Below are 21,571 nucleotides of genomic sequence, written 5' to 3'. Positions count from 1 at the left end.
TAATAATAAGTACACTCCCGATCAAAAGCTTGGGGTCACCCCCTACATGTAATTTTTTTAGGCCCATATCTCCGCCATTTGCGTCCGATTTTAAAATCCTAGGTCTCATTCGAAAGATAATAACTCAAGGTGAACATGCTTTAGATGAAACTTTTACAAAACTATTTGTATGTAAACATAACCTAAAGATCTCAAATTTTCTGAAAAATGAATTTAAACTTACAGCAGTGTCGCTGAAAATGGAGTCGACCAAATTTTAAGATAAAAGCGGTAATATAACCTGATTTTCATTAGTTTTCAACTGTTTTTTTTCCGAACTTTACAGTACTAATCAAAAAGGGTGAAGTTTTGCATTCTAGGATTCTAAGTGAAATTCTTTTGCTACCAAATGATCCCAAAACCGTTAACGTATGTTTGAGAAATCGACCGGAAAAAGATATATTGGATATATTGATATATTTTGTATTATTTGCCATACATGAGTCTTCATGATTCATACCTTCAATGACTACGAAAACAATTGACTCACTAAACTAGAATGTTGCATGCATACTCCGGAATATTATCAAATAATTTTCATTAAAAATAGAGCTAGGGTTTGAGTAAGTAATATAAGTAATCTCACGCTCCGAAATTCATCCTATTCGAAAACAAAACGGCAGCGATTGATTCCGTTTATTTTGTTTTCCTACGTGCTCAATCCTTTGTTTTTTTTAAGGGAACCAATACCCCTATACAACAGCTGAAGTCCCGTAGGCTGCAAACGAAGACAAAATTCGCATTGTACAAGACTCTGATCACAGAGTCTCTGCTCTGATTCTTCCGGTCGCTTTATACGGCCATGAATCGTGGACGTTAATAGAAGCTGATCGTAGAGCCTCTGGAATCTTCGAATGTAAAGTGCTGCGTACATTACTCGGCGGTAAACTGGAGGACGACATGTGGCGGCGTCGCATGAACCACGAGTGGTACCAAGTATGCTAAAAGTATATATAAAGAGATGGATATAGCAAAGCGAATAAACAACAGCAGGCTGCGGTGGGCTGGGCACGTAGCTCGTATACCGGAGGAATGACAAGCAAAATCCATTCGGCAGAGAACCTGGAAGGGGTCGTCGGCTTGCCGCGCACACGGAGGCTTTTTGCAGTTGACGAGGACCTAAGGGCTCTAAACGTTGTGGGTGACTGGAAGCGATAAGACAGATCGGTGAAGTAGTAGATTTGTAGTAATGAGCTGAATTTTAGTATGGTGAGAAGGTCAATAGTACAGATCGGTGAAGTAGTAGATTTGTAGTAATGAGCTAAATTTTAGTATGGTGAGAAAATCAATTCTCCGTTTCTGCAATGAAATGGTGCAAAAAGCGTGGGTATTATGATTCCTTGTCTAATATGGTGCTGTTTAAGCAAAACTTTGGGCAACAGTGTTGTTGTTTTCTCCATTTCTTGCAACATAAACAACATGGTTATTCAAAGTTTTGCTCAAACAGCATCAAATTAGGCAAGAAATCATAATACCCATGCTTTTTGCACCATTTCATTACAGAAACGAAGAAATGACCTTCTCACCATACTAAAATTCAGCTTATCACTACAAATCTAGTACTACACCGAACGTGCCCCATTATGATTCCTTGTCTAATTTGATGCTGTTTCAGCAAAACTTTGAGCAAAAGTGTTGTTGTTTTCTCCATTTCTTACAACATAAACAACATAGTTATTCAAAGTTTTGCTCATATAGCATTAAATTAGGCAAGGAATCATAATGGGGCACGGAGGCTTTTTGCAGTTGACGAGGACCTAAGGGCTCTAAACGTTCTGGGTGACTGGAAGCGATAGGACAGATTGGTGAAGTAGTAGATTTGTAGTAATGAGCTGAATTTCAGTATGGTGAGAAGGTCAATAGTACAGAACGGTGTAGTACTAGATTTGTAGTAATGAGCTGAATTTTTGTATGATGAGAAAGTCAGTTCTCCGTTTCTGAAAAAAATGGTGCAAAAAGCGTGGGTGTTATGATTCCTTGCCTAATAGGACAGATCGGTGAAGTACTAGATTTGTAGTAATGAGCTGAATTTTCTTATGGTGAGAAGGTCAATTCTCAATTCCTGCAATGAAATGATGCAAGAAGCGTGGGCATTATGATTCCTTGCCTAAATTGATGCTGTTTGAGCAAAACTTTGAGCAACAGTGTTGTTGTTTTCTCCATTTCTTGCAACATAAACAACATAGTTATCCAAAGTTTTGCTCAAACAACATCAAATTAGGCAAGGAATCATAATACCCACGCTTTTTGCACCATTTCATTACAGAAACGGAGAATTGACCTTCTCACCATACAAAAATTCAGCTCATTACTACAAATCTAGTACTACACCGAACGTGTCCCATTTGATGCTGTTTGAGCAAAATTTTGGATAACTGTGTTATTTATGTTGCAAGAAATGGAGAAAACAACAACACTGTTGCCCAAAGTTTTGCTCAAACAGCATCAAATTAGGCAAGGAATCATAATACTCACGATTGTTGTACCATTTCATTGCAGAAACGGAGAATAGGACGCAATCAGTGAGGTACTAGATTGAAAGTAGTGAGCTGGATTTTTGTATGGTGAGATGATCAATTCTCCATATCTGCAATGAAATGGTGCAAACAGCGTGGGTTATATGATTCATTGGCTAATTTGATGCTGTTTGAGTAAAAGCTTGGATAACTGTGTTGTTGTATTATTTTTCCTTACAACTTTAACAACACAGTTATCCAAACTTTTGCTCAAACAGCATCAAATTAGTCAAGAAATAATATAACCCATGCTGTTTGCACCATTTCATTGCAGAAATGGAGTATTGATCATCTCACCATACAAAAATCCAGCTCACTACTTTCAATCTAGTACTTCACTGATTGCGTCCTATAGGAAGCAATCAGTGAAGTACTAGATTGAAAGTAGTGAGCTGGATTTTTGTATGGTGAGATGATCAGTTCTCCGTTTCTGCAATGAAATGGTGCAAACAGCGTGGGTTATATGATTTCTTGCTTAATTTGATGCTGTTTGAGCAAAAGTTTGGGTAACTGTCTTGTTGAAGTTGCAAGAAATAAATAAAACAACAACACAGTTACCCAAAGATTTGCTCAAACAGCATCAAATTAGGCAAGGAATCATATAACCCACGCTGTTTGCACCAGAGAAAATAGGTAGAGAAGCGAAGAGTGAACAGCCGTCTGAACGGCAACACTTTTTCTGTTTTGATTTCGTAACTCGGATGTTGGCAACTACCGAAAAACAGATTAATCCACCTATCGAGGGTAGTGTCTTTCTCGTGTACTGCATTAGAAAATGATTTATGCTGTTGATTTATTAACAAGAAATCATCTAAAATGTATACCAAAAAGGATCAATTTTCGTCAATTTAAGGAATCAATGTTATTTACAGTAATATCCTTGATATTTAAAAATATTGGTAAAAAAATGTTTCGAATGATCGCAATACTTATCATGAATTATGCGGCAATCGTCAAGGTTTGTTGATTTTGTTCGATAGGATACCAGTTTGACGGTTCGATAAGGTTTTTTTGGCTTCACACTCTTCGCTTCTCTACCTATTTTCTCTGGTTTGCACCATTTCATTGCAGAAACGGAGAACTGATCATCTCACCATGGGTAATTCTCGCTGAGACCGGCCCACTATTTACACCTTGTCTTCAAAAATGTTTAAGGTGCCGATTTTCTGAAAGCCCTCGCTAAAAAAGTAAGAAAAATGCATTTGGTTACTCAAATTGATGGACCCTCCGTTAGTTAAAGCCACAACAATTTTTGCAGACCCCTCGATTTTAGCCAAACGGTGGCTCACTTAAACCGTTATAACTCGAAAGTTTCTCCAAAAACCACCTCAAAACGAATTGTTGTTGAAAAGAGGAAAGATAGAGCTACTATTTACAATAATAAAAAGTTGGGTCGGCCATATTGATTTTGGCCGCCATCTTGGATTTTTATACCAAAACATTGTTTTCACCATGAGGGCAACCACCGATTTTCAAAATTTTTGCATCAAATGAAAGCTGAGGCATGTATACATAACATATCAAAAAATTAGAGATGCCTTTTTTTCCTTTCAAAAGATATCTGCCGTTTTGTAAATCATGCCACTCTTGCGCACTGGGTCTGGTGCCGGCTGTTTATATAAATACAGCGTTATTTCGCAGTGTTTACAAACACGAATTTAAATTCTGAACCCACTAATGGAAAGCTGAAGGTTTAAGCTTTTCAAAACACTAAAAAAGTTATGATAGCAATGCCCGCATCATTGAGAAACAGTCAAAAACGGAAACGAACCACCGGTTTGGCCAAATTTTGCGGCACGCGCCTTTGTGTATACATGCAGGCGTAAACTCGGATGCTGTTGCATGTCGTTGCCGGTGCGCATGGAAATGTATGGGGAAAACGTGGCTTAATTTACAAAACTGCAGATAACTTTTGAAAGGAAAAAAGACATCTCTAATTTTTTGATATGTTATGTACAAATGCCTCAGCTTTCAATTGATGCAAAAATTTTGAAAATCGGTGGTTGCCCTCATGGTGAAAACAATGTTTTGGTATAAAAATCCAAGATGGCGGCCAAAATCAATATGGCCGACCCAACTTTTTATTATTGTAAATAGTAGCTCTATCTTTCCTCTTTTCAACAACAATTCGTTTTGAGGTGGGTTTTGGAGAAACTTTCGAGTTATAACGGTTTAAGTGAGCCACCGTTTGGCTAAAATCGAGGGGTCTGCAAAAATTGTTGTGGCTTTAACTAACGGAGGGTCCATCAATTTGAGTAACCAAATGCATTTTTCTTACTTTTTTAGCGAGGGCTTTCAGAAAATCGGCACCTTAAACATTTTTGAAGACAAGGTGTAAATAGTGGGCCGGTCTCAGCGAGAATTACCCCATACAAAAATCCAGCTCACTACTTTCAATCTAGTACTTCACTGATTGCTTCCTATTCTCCGTTTCTGCAATGAAATGGTACAACAATCGTGAGTATTATGATTCCTTGCCTAATTTGATGCTGTTTGAGCAAAACTTTGGGCAACAGTGTTGTTGTTTTCTCCATTTCTTGCAACATAAACAACATAGTTATCCAAAGCTTTGCTCAAACAGCATCAAATTAGCAAGGAATCATAACCCAAGAAACAATTTTTGCTTTAAGAAATGTTTCTCAAAGCAACGTTATTAAACTGGAAGTCGTATTATATTTGAATAATTTTGAAATAAAACTGTTCTTCAACTCTTGTTCGCCCAAAAATGAGAATCTATTCAACGTCAACCGTTCTAAAAGCACGATGAAATGAATGTTTATCCAATGATCGTACATCGGTTGTGAAACTCTTGTTCAACGTTAGAATCATCAGCAATTTACACAAACATCATAAACTTGTATTCAACGTTTATTAAACAATGTTGTATAACACTATTTGTTTAAACATTTAAGAATGGTTTTAGAAACCGTTATTGTGCACTAGCAGCATAGCGCATAATAACAAGCTTTCTTCGATATTTATTCCACCATAATACAATCAAAACATGCTGGAGCCGTGATACAACTAACGAAATTTATTTCTATTTATAGATATGATGTTATAATTGCTACAAAAACGATTCTTAAACGTTTCTTCAACATCATGTTTCATCATGTAACAATAAAATGAGAAAATGATTTAACTTTCAACATTTCTGCATTTGTGTCTGAAATAGCTCTCTCTGATTATGTACCCCCAACATCTTTATTTTATTACATTTTATGGGACAAATTACATCAATGGAGAGACTCCCCGCATAATCGTAAACTGCAAGTGTACTATCTCGCATATTGTTCACAACAATATGTTACAATGCCTAAACAATATCACATGTAATACGTCTCTACAGTATGTGGTAGTGTGAGTATATTGTAGTTACCCATTTGGCATATTGTAATGGGCCAAATCACAATATGGTGAATAGGCGGTTAAGTTAGGTTACAATAAAAAATCAGCATTTTTCTCGAACAAAATTTTCGCAAAACTGTATGTCATAGTGTAGACATATTATCCATTTTTTGCACGGTCAATTGTACGCCAAATTGTTTCAAAGCTGTTAAACCATAAATTTGAAAGAAATTTTTAACAATGCAAGATGCAGTTCATGTATTGTACTATAAGTTAAAATGAACAGTATACTGTATTGTTAGAATCTGTTTCACTTTATATATTTAACTTTCTTCATGTAAAATCAGAACAAACAAATTACGGCTATCTACCAAACTTTTTTTATTTCTCGAATTTCAGTTACAAAAGCTTTCAAGCATAGATTTAAAAGAAAGTGCAATTATCGCTCCTCACGCGGTCTTTTGGTTTAGATAGTCAACCAAGTACGTAGGATTTTGGACCACTGTGCTGTCGTGAGCAGCATAGTTGCCCCATGTTCTATGGGAATCCATATTAGAATGGGAAACTATGCTGCACACGGCAGTATGTGCCTCCGACTGTAAATTTGTCTCCGGAACTAAGAAAGAGATCCTATTTTTGTACCCTTACACTAGATCTTTCTTCTTGCATGTTTTGTTTCTTAATTTTCCAAGGAGACGGATATTCGGTGGCGGTAATGCTTTCCACCTATCGCAGGATCACAGCAGGACAGATGGCCGGGCATATTTAATTATCGGCAAATGCTTCTCACTTTCACTTGATCCGTACGTGCCCAGTGTCGTTTCACTGAAAATGCGATTGATAACTGCCATGCCATCAATCATTATTGTCTTGCGGTGATGTCTCAATGCCGTGGGTGTTGGGGTACACTTTAATTTGACGGATCTCCTTAAGCTGTTGATCCTAACCGAGGCAGATACTGCTGCGCAATAAAAAAAAGTTGAAATTAGAAAACGTAGCGGGAATTGTTGTTAGAAGGGATTGGAATTTTCGTTGGCTTACCTGTGAATGCTTGCACACTCTAGTTGAAAACTCCGGAAACCGCCTGTTCATCACAACCAGGTCGCAATCCGGACCGCGATACCATTCCATTTGGTGTACCTAATTAACCGGGTGTGGGACATCTGCGGGGAGATTTTTTGATCATGCTGGATCGGCTGAATCTGCTTGTGGGTTGATGGAACTCCGTTGCGTTGGTGGACGGTGGTAAATAAAAACAGCTCCGATCGGGTACCACCGCTGCGATGTGTGAGCGAAGAGCGTCAAAATTAACGTTCCTGATTGCCGAACGGAAAATCAGTTTTTTCGGCGTTCGTTAGCGGAAGTTTGAGCATTTAGCACGCGAGAACAAGCCACCATGACAACAAAGTGCACAAGAAAAACTAAACTGCCTCTAATTTTTTCTTTCGGTCAATATTGAATCCAAAACAAATACAACTATATGCAACAGTTTGACAAACTGTTGCAACATTGTTCCACACAGTGGAACGAGCGTGTGTAAGTGTTAGCTGAAAATATTCAAACCAACCTTTTGACATAGAGTAAGGCTTTAATTCAACCATTTATCACAAGTTTATGTATCCATATCAGTTTACATAAACTGAACAGTATAACATAGTGTAACAATCTGGTATGAACTTCGTGAGCCGTTTTTTATAATATAAAGCGCCGTTTTTTATAATATAAATAGGCTTCATATTGTTCAACACAGAGGCAACAATTTGTGATACTTTAACATTACCAGTTGGGAGACGCTTACTGTTTGGATGTTTTGGCAAACTGTATTTTGCTATGCGGGTCGAACCTAAGGCTTTCATATGCAGCTTCGTTTGAGATTTTATATTCACTACAAAAAATATGAAAAATTTGCGTAGGTAATCGACGATATTTAAAAAATTTACATATTTTGCACTTATAATCTGCCAAACGTTTTCCACCAATAAAAGTGCATTAACTGAACGAAAAATGCATAGGACCTACTCTTCATATGTTGTTTAGTAGGTCCTGTATAAAAATATTACATTAAGAGAGTTTAAAAAAGTTGAAAACACTTGGCACTTTTATTGATCAAAATAGGAATCATTTCCAAATAATACTCTGAACATATACAGATTTTTCATATTTTTTGTAGTGAATATAAAACCTCAAACGAAGCTGCATATAAAAGCCTTAGGTATAAGCTGTAACACAGAAAAGATTGAAAAAGTTTCATCGAGTACATATTGAGATATAATGTTTTAAAAATGTGTTCAAAAATCTTATAAGTTTTACTAAAAGTTCTATAACTTTCAGAAAACTAATTCGATCTCGCTCAAAATTTCACCAATGGAGCTTCAATATATGGTTAATAATTGGTCAAAATTTCAGCGTTTTTGATTGACGTATAAAAATTTATAAACATTTGAATGAAAAATTATTTTGACCAAAAAATTGCTGTACGGACAATTGTTTGATACACTGTAGATTGTCAATACCAAACAGAGGAGCCGCCCAGGAGCCGCCCAGGATCCACTTCAGCTGCTTTTTCTGGTGTTTTTGTTACCGATTTTGCTGCCGTTGGAGCGTGTAGTGTAAAAGGTAAGTCAGAATGTTTTTAAAAGTGTGAAAAGTGTGATATTTAGAGCTGCTGCAAAAAGTTTGTTTGGTCTTCAAGCTTGTAGCCACGGTTGCTCTTTTTAGGCTTCTAATCAGCAATCGTGTTTACAAAAAGGGGCATGGCGAACAACGATAATTAAGTGACACAGTACCACTGCTAATCAACATTGCTTGAATAAAAGTGTAACATTTGTATTAAAGAAACATGGTAATATCTTGTTGTTAAGCTATATCAGTGTAGTTGAATAAAATGATCAAGCAAAAGTTGCTAAACAGGCTACTTGTTCCATTACAGATCTTATGTGGAATAACGGCATCTAATACGTTGGAAGCAGCTTGTATTCTATCATTATTAGAGCACTATTGAACAGATGATGTGAATATTTAAGCAACTGTTTTTAAACTTTTATACCATTGGTTATTCAATGAGCAGAAATATGTTTAACTAACGTGCAGTTTCCACTGCATGAAACATTTATTCGCAATTTTGTTCAACATAAACTCTTGTACAACTGTCGGCGCCTTTGTAGCACATTTAATCAACTGACATGCTTATTAATGATTTAGAATTGTTACTTGGGTAATACCCACGCTTTTTGTACCATTTCATTGCAGAAATGAAGAATAGGGCAGATCGGTGTAGTACTAGATTTGTAGTAATGAGCTGAATTTTAGTATGGTGAGAAGGTCAATTCTCCGTTTCTGCAAAGAAATGATGCAAAAAGCGTGGGTATTATAATTCCTTGCCTAATTTGATGCTGTTTGAGCAAAACTTTGGGCAACAGTGTTGTTGTTTTCTCCATTTCTTGAAACATAAACAACATAGTTATCCAAAGTTTTGCTCAAACAGCATCAAATTAGGCAAGGAATCATAATACCCACGCTTTTTGCACCATTTCATTGCAGAAACAGAGAACTGACCTTCTCACCATACTAAAATTCAGCTCATTACTACAAATCTAGTACTACACCGAACGTGCCCCATTGACCTTCTCACCATACTAAAATTCAGCTCATTACTACAAATCTAGTACTACACCGAACGTGCCCCATTGACCTTCTCACCATACTGAAATTCAGCTCATTACTTCAAATCTAGTACTACACCGAATGTGCCCCATTCACCGTTTCTGCAATGAAATGGTGCAAAAAGCGTGGGTATTATGATTCCTTGCCTAATTTGATGCTGTTTGAGCAAAACTTTGGGCAACAGTGTTGTTGTTTTCTCCATTTCTTGCAACATAAACAACATAGTTATCAGAAGTTTTGCTCAAACAGCATCAAATTAGGCAAGGAATCATAATACCCACGCTTTTTGCACCATTTCATTACAGAAAAGGATAATGGGGCACGTTCGGTGTAGTACTAGATTTGTAGTAATGAGCTGAATTTTTGTATGGTGAGAAGGTCAATTCTCCGTTTCTGCAATGAAATAGTACAAAAACCGTGGGTATTATGATTCCTTGCTTAATTTGATGCTGCTTGAGCAAAACTTTGGATAACTATGTTGTTTATGTTGCAAGAAATAGAGACAACAACAAAACTGTTGTCCAAAGTGTTGCTCAAACAGCATCAAATTAGGCAAGGAATCATAATACCCACGCTTTTTGCATCATTTCATTGCAGAAATTGAGAATGGGGCACGTTCGGTGTAGTACTAGATTTGTAGTAATGAGCTGAATTTTAGTATGGTGAGAAGGTCAATTCTCCGTTTCTGCAATGAAATGGTGCAAAAAGCGTGGGTATTATGATTCCTTGCCTAATTTGATGCTGTTTGAGCAAAACTTTGGATCACTATGTTGTTTATGTTGCAAGAAATGGAGAAAACAACAACACTGTTGCCCAAAGTTTTGCTCAAACAGCATCAAATTAGGCAAGAAATCATAATACCCACGCTTTTTGCACTATTTTATTGCAGAAACGGAGAATTTACCTTCTCACCATACTAAAATTCAGCTCATTACTACAAATCTAGTACTTCACCGATCTGTCCTATTGACCTTCTCACCATACTAAAATTCAGCTCATTACTACAAATCTAGTACTTCACCAATCTGTCCTATTGACCTTCTCACCATACTGAAATTCAGCTCATTACTACAAATCTAGTACTACACCGAACGTGCCCCATTGGCCCAGGACTGAGACCAGTGGAGGCGAATGCTTCATTCGGCGTAGACTCACCGCTACGAGTTGTAGCCCATCAAGTATCAACAAGTAAGTACCCCAACAACATTTCTTTCCAGCTCAAAGCAGCGATGAAAAGCTCAATAAAATTTAATAGGACAGGTCGGTGAAGTACTAGATTTGTAGTAATGAGCTGAATTTTAGTATGGTGAGAAGGTCAATTCTCCGTTTCTGAAATTAAATGGTACAAAAAGCGTGGGTATTATGATTTCTTGCCTATTTTGATGCTGTTCGAGCAACACTTTGGACAACAATGTTGTTGTTTTCTCCATTTCTTGCAACATAAACAACATAGTTATTCAAAGTTTTGCTCAAACAGCATCAAATTAGGTAAGGCATCATAATACCCACGCTTTTTGTACCATTTCATTGCAGAAACAGAGAACTGACCTTCTCACCATACTAAAATTCAGCTCATTACTACAAATCTAGTACTACATCGAACGTGCCCCATTATTGAGGAATTTGGTCGTGAAAAATTTTCGCTATAGCGCAATTTTTTTTTCTCTGTTCGGGACATGACCACTGTGACCAATATTTGATCTATTGTGGTATACCTCTTCTCTTCTTCTTCTTTATGGCTCGACGTCCTCACTGGGACTTGGCATCCCAAGTAACAATTTCAATTCCTTTTAGATTTGATTATTTTTATGAAAGCTTTATCACAGCATGACCAATTCATGGAACATTTATTGTTGTTTTTATCAAGAGAAAACAATCTTCGTTCGTTTGCGGTTTTTAAGTTGTCTTCAAGTTAATTTTGAAATTCGCGCATAAAACAACTGAATTTACAAGAGCATTAAATCTTATAATAAGTTTTAAGGCGTATTTGAAGTTATTTTCAACACATAGCATCAACATATTTTATTAAAAGTTTATGCTTCGTTTATTCAAGTGCATTTCATCTGGGTAATCCTCCTTTAAAAACTTCTTGAAGCCTTCTATTCTTGAGCTAGAGCCATTACTCTGGAACAAGAACTATGCAAAATAATGATCAGACAACGAACTATTTTTCAATCCAAATAATGAATGTAACAAATTGGTTGAAAAACCGCGTTCTCATGCAAATATAAACACATAAACATGTTTGCTCACTGATAATTTAGCCATTCTTGTGCTAAAAAGTAATCATGTCAACGAAATAATGATTTTACGGCCAATCAAAAATGCGAGTAGCTGGCTGCTGTCGTCCTGCCTTCAACCAGTTTCTCACACAGGCCATAACTATGCGAATAGAAAATGAAATGGGTACTTACTGTGACTCTGCTCAAGCTCATGCCAAATAGTGTAATTGTAGTAAGTTGCACTTCATTATTAATGGCAAAAATACAGGGAAACAAAATAGAATTGGCACATCTTGACGCGAAACACCGCGAAATGTACAGAGACAACTTTCTACCATCGAAAACGTAAACAAACAATTGTGAAAGGCTGTTACTCTTGTATAAAACGAATAAGTTTCATTTAAGACGAACAAATCTGCCTTAAGATTATAACTAGTAAAAACAAACTTCAATAAAGGCTGTAGCGTTCATCCAAGGTGACTTGGTTCCATCATTGTTTTGAGGGGGTTTGGATTAAAGGTAATAACAATAGGAGGCAATCAGTGAAGTACTAGATTGAAAGTAGTGAGCTGGATTTTTGTATGGTGAGATGATCAATTCTCCATTTCTGCAATGAAATGGTGCAAACAGCGTAGGTTATATGATTTATTGGCTAATTTGATGCTATTTGAGCAAAAGTTTGGATAACTGTGTTATTGTATTATTTTTTCCTGCAACTTCAACAACACAGTTACCCAAACTTTTGCTCAAACAGCATCAAATTAGTCAATAAATCATATAACCCACGCTGTTTGCACCATTTCATTGCAGAAATGGAGAATTGATCATCTCGCCATACAAAAATCCAGCTCACTACTTTCAATCTAGTACTTCACTGATTGCCTCCTATTGATGGCGGCTGCATGAGTTTTGTTCGCTTGGAACGGCAGCCATGCTTAGAAAGAATTGAAAAAGTGGCGTAGCCTTTTGTTTTTAAAGGAAATTTATGTCTTCGTATATTATTGATTGATATTATTTTTGAGGCGCTTTGTAATTTTCGTATGTTTTGGGTGGCATATCAACGAAAAAGTGGGTATGGCACGGAAAATTTCGATTCCCTGTCATCAATGATCTGTCAGGTAATTTAAATGTTTTACCCATTTCAATTTGATGAAAATTTATTCGCAGTTCAATCAATATTTCATCCATGAAACAAAACTTGTTTGCATCTGCATAATGCTTAGGTAAAAGATTTCATTTATTATGCACTGTTGACACTTTTGAGAAAGACAGCTAAAAGATCAACATGTCCCAAGATATTCTTGTTAAAGTTTCATGAAGTTCTTTTAATCAATCATCAGCGCATGTACATAAATACAACTAGTTTCAAAGCAGTCTTCAAAAGCAGCTTTGAAGATCTCCTGAAGAGTGGGCCAGATTAGTCTTATGGATGTTTTATACCTATTTTATCTCAGATTTGCAGAACAAAGAGCTTTATTGCTAAGTTTTATGATTCTATCTTAGAAATTACTTCAGGATTGCCACAAAAGTATAATTGTTACTTGGGATGCCTCGCTTAAACTTAGTGTTCTTTGAGCACTTCCACAGTTATTAATAGGAAGCAATCAGTGAAGTACTAGATTGAAAGTAGTGAGCTGGATTTTTGTATGGTGAGATGATCAATTCTCCATTTCTGCAATGAAATGGCGCACACAGCGTGGGTTATATGATTTATTGACTAATTTGATGCTGTTTGAGCAAATGTTTGGGTACTGTGTTGTTGAAGTTGCAAGAAATAAATAATACAACAATGGAGTTACCCAAACTTTTGCTCAAACAGCATCAAATTAGTCAAGAAATCATATAACCCACGCTGTTTGCGCCATTTCATTGCAGAAACGGAGAATTGATCATCTTACCATACAAAAATCCAGCTCACTACTTTCAATCTAGTACTTCACTGATTGCTTCCTATCCACTTATCCGCGAGCGGTAATGGCGGCGGCGGGCATATCCAACCGGTTCGGGTTTTGACGTTTCGTGGGGGAAAGTCAAAACAGTTTCATTCTCCTCCTCACCCCTTCACCCACCGTTTGGTGGCGCCAACCGATTGCGATCCCCAAGAAACGTCAAAATTCGAATCGGTTATTTGTGTCCGCCGCCGCCATTACCGCTCGCGGATAAGTGGATTGAAGGGCTTTCTTTGCCTGCCATTGTATGATTTTGTTTATTGTGGGGCAAGGACGATGATACACTATGCCCAGGGAGTCGATAAAATTTTTCCGACCGGAACGGGAATCGAACCCGCCGTCTTCGGATTGGCGATCCATATCCTTAACCACTAGCCTAACTGGAGACCCCGATAAGGACTGTATCGGAAATTAACTATAAACGTTCAAAATGCTCTATCTCGAAATCTTCATAATATAGTTGAGTTTAAAACAGCTTGAAGAAATTTGGAAAATGTTAAGTTTTATTGAAAATATGGTTCTATGAGTACACCACACAAAATAACAATCTGTACAAAATGCATTTTTTAAAATTTTTTTAACGTTTCAATAATTTGTAGCGAAAAAAGTTGTATGGGGAAAAATCTGGAAAAAATGATTATTACTAGCAGTTACACTCCCGTTCAAAAGTTTAGGGTCACCCCCTCAAAAACATGTCATTTTTTTAGGCCCATATCTCCGCCAATTTGCGTCCGATTTCAAAACCCTAGGCTTCATTCAAAAGATAATAAGTCAAAGAAACTTTGAACATGATTTAAAAGAAACTTTTTCAAAAAATTTTGTATGTAAACTTAACCCAAAGTTGCCAAATTTTCTAAAAAATGAATATAAACTTACGCCAGTGTCGCTGGAAGTTGGGTCGACCAAATTTTAAGATGAGAGCGGCAATATGACCCATTTTCTATTAGCTTTCAACTGCTTTTTACAGAACTTAGCTAAAAAATCTAGAAAAAAAGTTATTAAGTAAATTAATCCTTGATGTCATCGACCAAAAGTTTGGGGTCACCCCTCAATATGATGTATCGGCCAAAAGTTTGGGGTTACTTTCGTAAAACATGGAAAAGTGATTTGGTGATATCTTCGTCATCTATAGTTCAATTTTAATTATTTTTGGCTCATTTCAAAGATAATTAACTAAATTAACGTTTGATGTCTTCAACTTAACGTATTTAACGATTTTTGTATATAAAAATGTTATGTAAAGTTAGCACATTTTACCACGCTTCAAAAAATGAGGCAACTTTACGTTAAGTTTTAGTATGTAAATTTCAACAAATATATGTGGTTCAATGTCTATGCAGTAAGTATCATTCATTTTGTTTCAAATAAGCCAAGAAGAATTAAAATTTAATGAAAGATGACAAAGATATCAACAAATCACTTTTCCATGTTTTACGATAGTGACCCCAAACTTTTGGTCGATGACATCAAGGATTAATTTACTTAATAACTTTTTTTCTAGATTTTTTAGCTAAGTTCTGTAAAAAGCAGTTGAAAGCTAATAGAAAATGGGTCATATTACCGCTCTCATCTTAAAATTTGGTCGACCCAACTTCCAGCGACACTGGCGTAAGTTTATATTCATTTTTTAGAAAATTTGGCAACTTTGGGTTAAGTTTACATACAAAATTTTTTGAAAAAGTTTCTTTTAAATCATGTTCAAAGTTTCTTTGACTTATTATCTTTTGAATGAAGCCTAGGGTTTTGAAATCGGACGCAAATTGGCGGAGATATGGGCCTAAAAAAATGGCATGTTTTTGAGGGGGTGACCCCAAACTTTTGAACGGGAGTGTATGTATACATAACATATCACTCAATATCGACTTTTAAAATTATTATTTTGGATAGAAAACCCTTGAACATGTAGAAAATGGTCTATCTAAAATAAAAACACCTACTTTTTGGTCGAACTTTGACGCTCTGATATTTTCAGAGGTTATAAAATTCCGTTCTCTGGTAAAACTACCTCTTCAATAAATTTAAATACATGCCCAATTAAAAAAAACGAATTTTCAACTCTTTCTTTTTTTATTTGCGTAATCGTTCTATGAGGATGCATAAAAAAGAGTTCCTCGAAAAATAGCCTTTTTCATTTTTAAGAATGAATTAACTACATCGGCTGTTTTCCTACTCTCCGCATCGACCAATGTGGCGCTAGCTTCTATGCGCGAAAAATCGCTAAAAGTAAATCGCAAAAATATTGTATGGCGAATACCATCTAAAGGCAAATTCTTCAAAGTGGAACACATTATTCGAAAAAATATTTGGTAGTGGTTGTGCACAATGGTGATCACTATTAAGCCTACCAAATATTTTTTCGGTAAATGCTTTGTATTTCAAGTAATTCAAGTTTAGATGCATTTCGCCATACAAAATTAAATTGATTTACTCCTGCTGATCAACTGTGGCTGCGCGCAAAGCGGGTAGTCCATTGCGCTAAGTTGCGGTGGAAAATTTTTTTTGGTAAAAATAATATTCCTATACCATGATAATCTGGAAAAGAATATATTTGCGGAAAAATAAAAGAAAAAATTGAATATTTTCCCACAGTTTTCTAAATTTCAAATTTTCAGGGGGTGCCCAAAATTAAAAAAAAACATGCGTGCAATCTTTGAGATAAAAGTCCAAGTCAAATGATTATTTTTTGAAAATCAGAACTGCCATTCTTTATTTAAAATATTTATAATGTATCTCCAAAAATTAAGTTATGTTTATTTCAAATAGATGATTTTGTAGGCAGTTGTGAACTTCTTCTTCTTCTTGGCGTAACGTCCTCACTGGGACAAAGCCTGCTTCTCAGCTTAGTGTTCTATGAGCACTTCCACAGTTATTAACTGAGAGCTTCCTCTGCCAATGACCATTTTGCATGTGTACATCGTGTGGCAGGCACGAAGATACTCTATGCCCAAGGAAGTCAAGGAAATTTCCTTTACGAAAAGATCCTGGACCGACCGGGAATCGAACCCGTCACCCTCAGCATGGTCATGCTGAATACCCGTGCGTTTACCGCCTCGGCTATATAGGCAGTTGTGAACGTTTATAGTTAATTTCCGATACAGTCCTTATACCCCGTGTCCTTTGTATAGTGCATGTCGTATTACTTTATCACCATTGAGTTATAAAGTATTCGGTTTTGTTCGTTTTGTTACAGTAGCCATTTTCAACTATAGTTCGCAAGGATGGATTCTGATTGATAGGTTACGCATTTAACACGTTCCTTTTTCAGTCAAAATCGGATCCCTTAACGAAAAAGTCAAGAAATGATACCGATATTACCATGCATCGGAACCCTAGTCCCTACTGCTTCAAACCAGTAAATACCGAATAAAAGATTAGGAATACTAATCCATTTTTTCCTTAGTGCAAGATCCATTTCGGATTTCGAATGGAAATCACTCAAGGGGGCTTTCCCTTGGCTTTTCCCTCTTCCAAAATTTACAGTTCTCTCTCTCTTCTTGGCGTAACGTCCTCATTGGGACAAAGCCTGCTTCTCAGCTTAGTGTTCTATGAGCACTTCCACAGTTATTAACTGAGAGCTTCCTCTGCCAATGACCATTTTGCATGCGTATATCGTGTGGCAGGCACGAAGATACTCTATGCCCAAGGAAGTCAAGGAAATTTCCTTTTACGAAAAGATCCTGGACCGACCGGGAATCGAACCCGTCACCCTCAGCATGGTCATGCTGAATACCCGTGCGTTTACCGCCTCGGCTATATGGGCCCTCAAAAAAAAAATACTGTTAAAATAAATAAATAAATAAATAAGATCCATTTCGGCCAGAACCAAACCGAGACCTATCACTTTTACCAATGTAATGTAATAAGCACCAAAAATTTTCCTTTAATGGGGCACGTTCGGTGTAGTACTAGAATTGTAGTAATGAGCTGAATTTTAGTATGTTGAGAAGATCAGTTCTCTGTTTCTGCAATGAAATGGTACAAAAAGCGTGGGTATTATGATTCCTTGTCTAATTTGATGCTGTTTGAGCAAAACTTTGGATAATTATGTTGTTTATGTTGCAAGAAATGGAGAAAACAACAACGTTGTTGACCAAAGTTTTGCTCAAATAGCATCAAATTAGGCAAGGAATCAGAATACCCACGCTTTTTGCACCATTTCACTGCAGAAACGGAGAATAGAACTTCTCACCATACTAAAATTCAGCTCATTACTACAAATCTAGTACTTCACCAATCTGTCCTATTATTGTCGTCGCGGTTGAAACCCGAAGTTTCCCCACACCCGACAATCGAATTTTCTCAAAATCTATACGTGAAACCTAACGTCGGACGTATTGCGCTGGACAGCGGACCTGGCCCTCTATCCAGCTCTCTGTGCCCGACGTACGTCCGACACACGGTTTAGGAGAAACATCGATTTTCGCGTGTCAAAAATTCCGATTTTCAACTGCACGAACAATACTAAAAAAGGCTGTTCCATAGTTGGATGCAGTTAGGACTAGGGTTCGGTTTGGTAGATCTTTCACCGCAACGCAACCCAAAAAGGTAGCCACGCTACGGGCTCCGTTAAAAATCGAGCATGTTTTGTTTTAAACCCCCTCAACCGCCTCAACCATTCATCGATTCATCCCTCAGCGGGTCGCCTGACACTTTGGATTGGAGTTACCTGTTTGATAAACTTTTGCCCTCGGAACATGTGGTCCGTAGTGCTATTCCAAGCCGGCAGCTACACGGACAATCAGCGCAATACTTCCGACGTTGTGTTTCGCATAGAAAAGGCACCGGAAGTCACTGAAGTTAACTTATTCCCGACCCAATTTGGGTTGTTTAGTGAAAAAAATATTGCTATTGTCTATAGCCAAATCGAAAGAGCTCATTTTTCTGAGTATAACGTGATTTTATTGGATTTCAATACCTTTGTTTTGATGGTTAAATTAACAAAACAGTTTTAATTTTCGTGGATAGAATGACAGTTCAATCGATAAAGTGACAGTTCGGCCCGAACAAAAAAATTTCCCCATACAAACTTTGAATGCATTTTAAAAATAGTTCCCGGACTCCAAAAATCATGAAATTTTGGAATTCGGCTAATTTTTAGGCGGAGAATCTGATTATGAAATAATCTGGATACCCCTAAAGAACCCAATAGGAGGCAATCAGTGAAGTACTAGATTGAAAGTAGTGAGCTGGATTTTTGTATGGTGAGATGATCAATTCTCCATTTCTGCAATGAAATGGTGCAAACAGCGTAGGTCATATGATTTATAGGAAGCAATCAGTGAAGTACTAGATTGAAAGTAGTGAGCTGGATTTTTGTATGGTGAGATGATCAGTTCTCCATTTCTGCAATGAAATGGTGCAAACTACGTGGGTTATATGGTTTCTTGTCTAATTTGATGCTGTTTGAGCAAAAGTTTGGGTAACTGTGTTGTTGTATTTTTTATTTCTTGCAACTTCACCATACAAAAATTCAGCTCACTACTTTCAATCTAGTACTTCACTGATTGCGTCCTATTGGCTAATTTGATGCTATTTGAGCAAAAGTTTGAATAACTGTGTTGTTGTATTATTTTTTCCTGCAACTTCAACAACACAGTTATCCAAACTTTTGCTCAAACAGCATCAAATTAGTCAATAAATCATATAACCCACGCTGTTTGCACCATTTCTTTGCAGAAATGGAGAATAGGAGGCAATCAGTGAAGTACTAGATTGAAAGTAGTGAGCTGGATTTTTGTATGGTGAGATGATCAATTCTCCATTTCTGTAATGAAATGGTGCAAACAGCGTAGGTCATATGATTTATTGGCTAATTTGATGCTATTTGAGCAAAAGTTTGAATAACTGTGTTGTTGTATTATTTTTTCCTGCAACTTCAACAACACAGTTATCCAAACTTTTGCTCAAACAGCATCAAATTAGTCAATAAATCATATAACCCACGCTGTTTGCACCATTTCATTGCAGAAATGGAAAATTGATCATCTCGCCATACAAAAATCCAGCTCACTACTTTCAATCTAGTACTTCACTGATTGCCTCCTATAGGAAGCAATCAGTGAAGTACTAGATTGAAAGTAGTGAGCTGGATTTTTGTATGGTGAGATGATCAATTCTCCGTTTCTGCAAAGAAATGCTGCAAACAGCGTGGGTTATATGATTTCTTGCCTAATTTGATGCTGTTTGAGTAAAATTTTGGGTAACTGTGTTGTTGAAGTTGCAAGAAATAAATAATAAAACAACACAGTTACCCAAACTTTTGCTCAAACAGCATCAAATTAAGCAAGAAATCAAATAACCCAAGCTGTTTGCACCATTTCATTGCAGAAACGGAGAATGGGGCACGTTCGGTGTAGTACTAGATTTGTAGTAATGAGCTGAATTTTAGTATGGTGAGAAGGTCAATTCTCCGTTTCTGTAATAAAATGGTGCAAAAAGCGTGGGTATTATGATTCCTTGCCTAATTTTATGCTGTTTGAGCAAAACTTTGGATAACTATGTTGTTTATGTTGCAAGAAATGGAGAAAACAACAACACTGTTGCCCAAAGTTTTGCTCAAACAGCATCAAATTAGGCAAGGAATCATAATACCCACGCTTTTTGTACCATTTTACTGCAGAAACAGAGAACTGGCCTTCTCACCATACTAAAATTTAGCTCATTACTACAAATCTAGTACTTCACCGATTTGTCCTATTGATCATCTCACCATACAAAAACCCAGCTCACTACTTTCAATCTAGTACTTCACTGATTGCTTCCTATAGGACAAATCGGTGAAGTACTAGATTTGTAGTAATGAGCTGAATTTTTGTATGGTGAGAAGGTCAATTCTCCGTTTCTGCAATGAAATGGTGCAAAAAGCGTGGGTATTATGATTCCTTGCCTAATTTGATGCTGTTTGAGCAAACCATTGGGTAAAAGTGTTGTTGTTTTCTCTATTTCTTGCAACATAAACAACATAGTCATCCAAAGTTTTGCTCAAACAGCATCAAATTAGGCAAGGAATCATAATACCCACGCTTTTTGCACCATTTCATTGCAGAAACGGAGAATAGGACAGATCGGTGTAGTACTAGATTTGTAGTAATGAGCTGAATTTTAGTATGGTGAGAAGGTCAATTCTCCGTTTCTGCAATGAAATGGTGCAAAAAGCGTGGGTATTATGATTCCTTGCCTAATTTGATGCTGTTTGAGCAAAACTTTGAGCAACAGTGTTGTTGTTTTCTCCATTTCTTGCAACATAAACAACATAGTTATCCAAAGTTTTGCTCAAACAGCATCAAATCAGGCAAGGAATCGTAATACCCACGCTTTTTGTACCATTTCATTGCAGAAACAGAGAACTGACCTTCTCACCATACTAAAATGGGGCACGTTCGGTGTAGTACTAGATTTGTAGTAATGAGCTGAATTTTTGTATGGTGAGAAGGTCAATTCTCCGTTTCTGCAATGAAATGGTGCAAAAAGCGTGGGTATTATGATTCCTTGCCTAATTTGATGCTGTTTGAGCAAAACTTTGGGCAACAGTGTTGTTGTTTTCTTCATTTCTGGCAACATAAACAACATAGTTATCCAAAGTTTTGCTCAACCAGCATAAAATTAGGCAAGGAATCATAATACCCACGCTTTTTGCACCATTTCATTGCAGAAACGGATAATAGGAAGCAATCAGTGAAGTACTAGATTGAAAGTAGTGAGCTGGATTTTTGTATGGTGAGATGATCAGTTCTCCGTTTCTGCAAAGAAATGCTGCAAACAGCGTGGGTTATATGATTTCTTGCCTAATTTGATGCTGTTTGAGCAAAACTTTGGGTAACTGTGTTGTTGAAGT

General features: G+C 36.8%; 1 protein-coding gene and 1 long non-coding RNA gene across 2 annotated transcripts in view; one reads left to right on the top strand and one right to left on the bottom strand.

Annotated features, from left to right (window-relative positions):
- Positions 1–21,571, top strand: part of LOC109433196 (LIM/homeobox protein Lhx6-like) — an 811,403-nt gene that overhangs the window by 156,362 nt on the left and 633,470 nt on the right. The window lies entirely within an intron of this gene.
- The window catches only part of LOC134292084 (uncharacterized), a 289,398-nt gene that overhangs the window by 29,711 nt on the left and 238,116 nt on the right, over positions 1–21,571 (bottom strand). The gene's annotated exons all lie outside the window — the stretch shown is intronic.

Source organism: Aedes albopictus, chromosome 3, assembly GCF_035046485.1.
Source record: "Aedes albopictus strain Foshan chromosome 3, AalbF5, whole genome shotgun sequence".
Taxonomy (NCBI): domain Eukaryota; kingdom Metazoa; phylum Arthropoda; class Insecta; order Diptera; family Culicidae; genus Aedes; species Aedes albopictus.
This window is presented reverse-complemented; position numbering and strand designations above follow the sequence as displayed.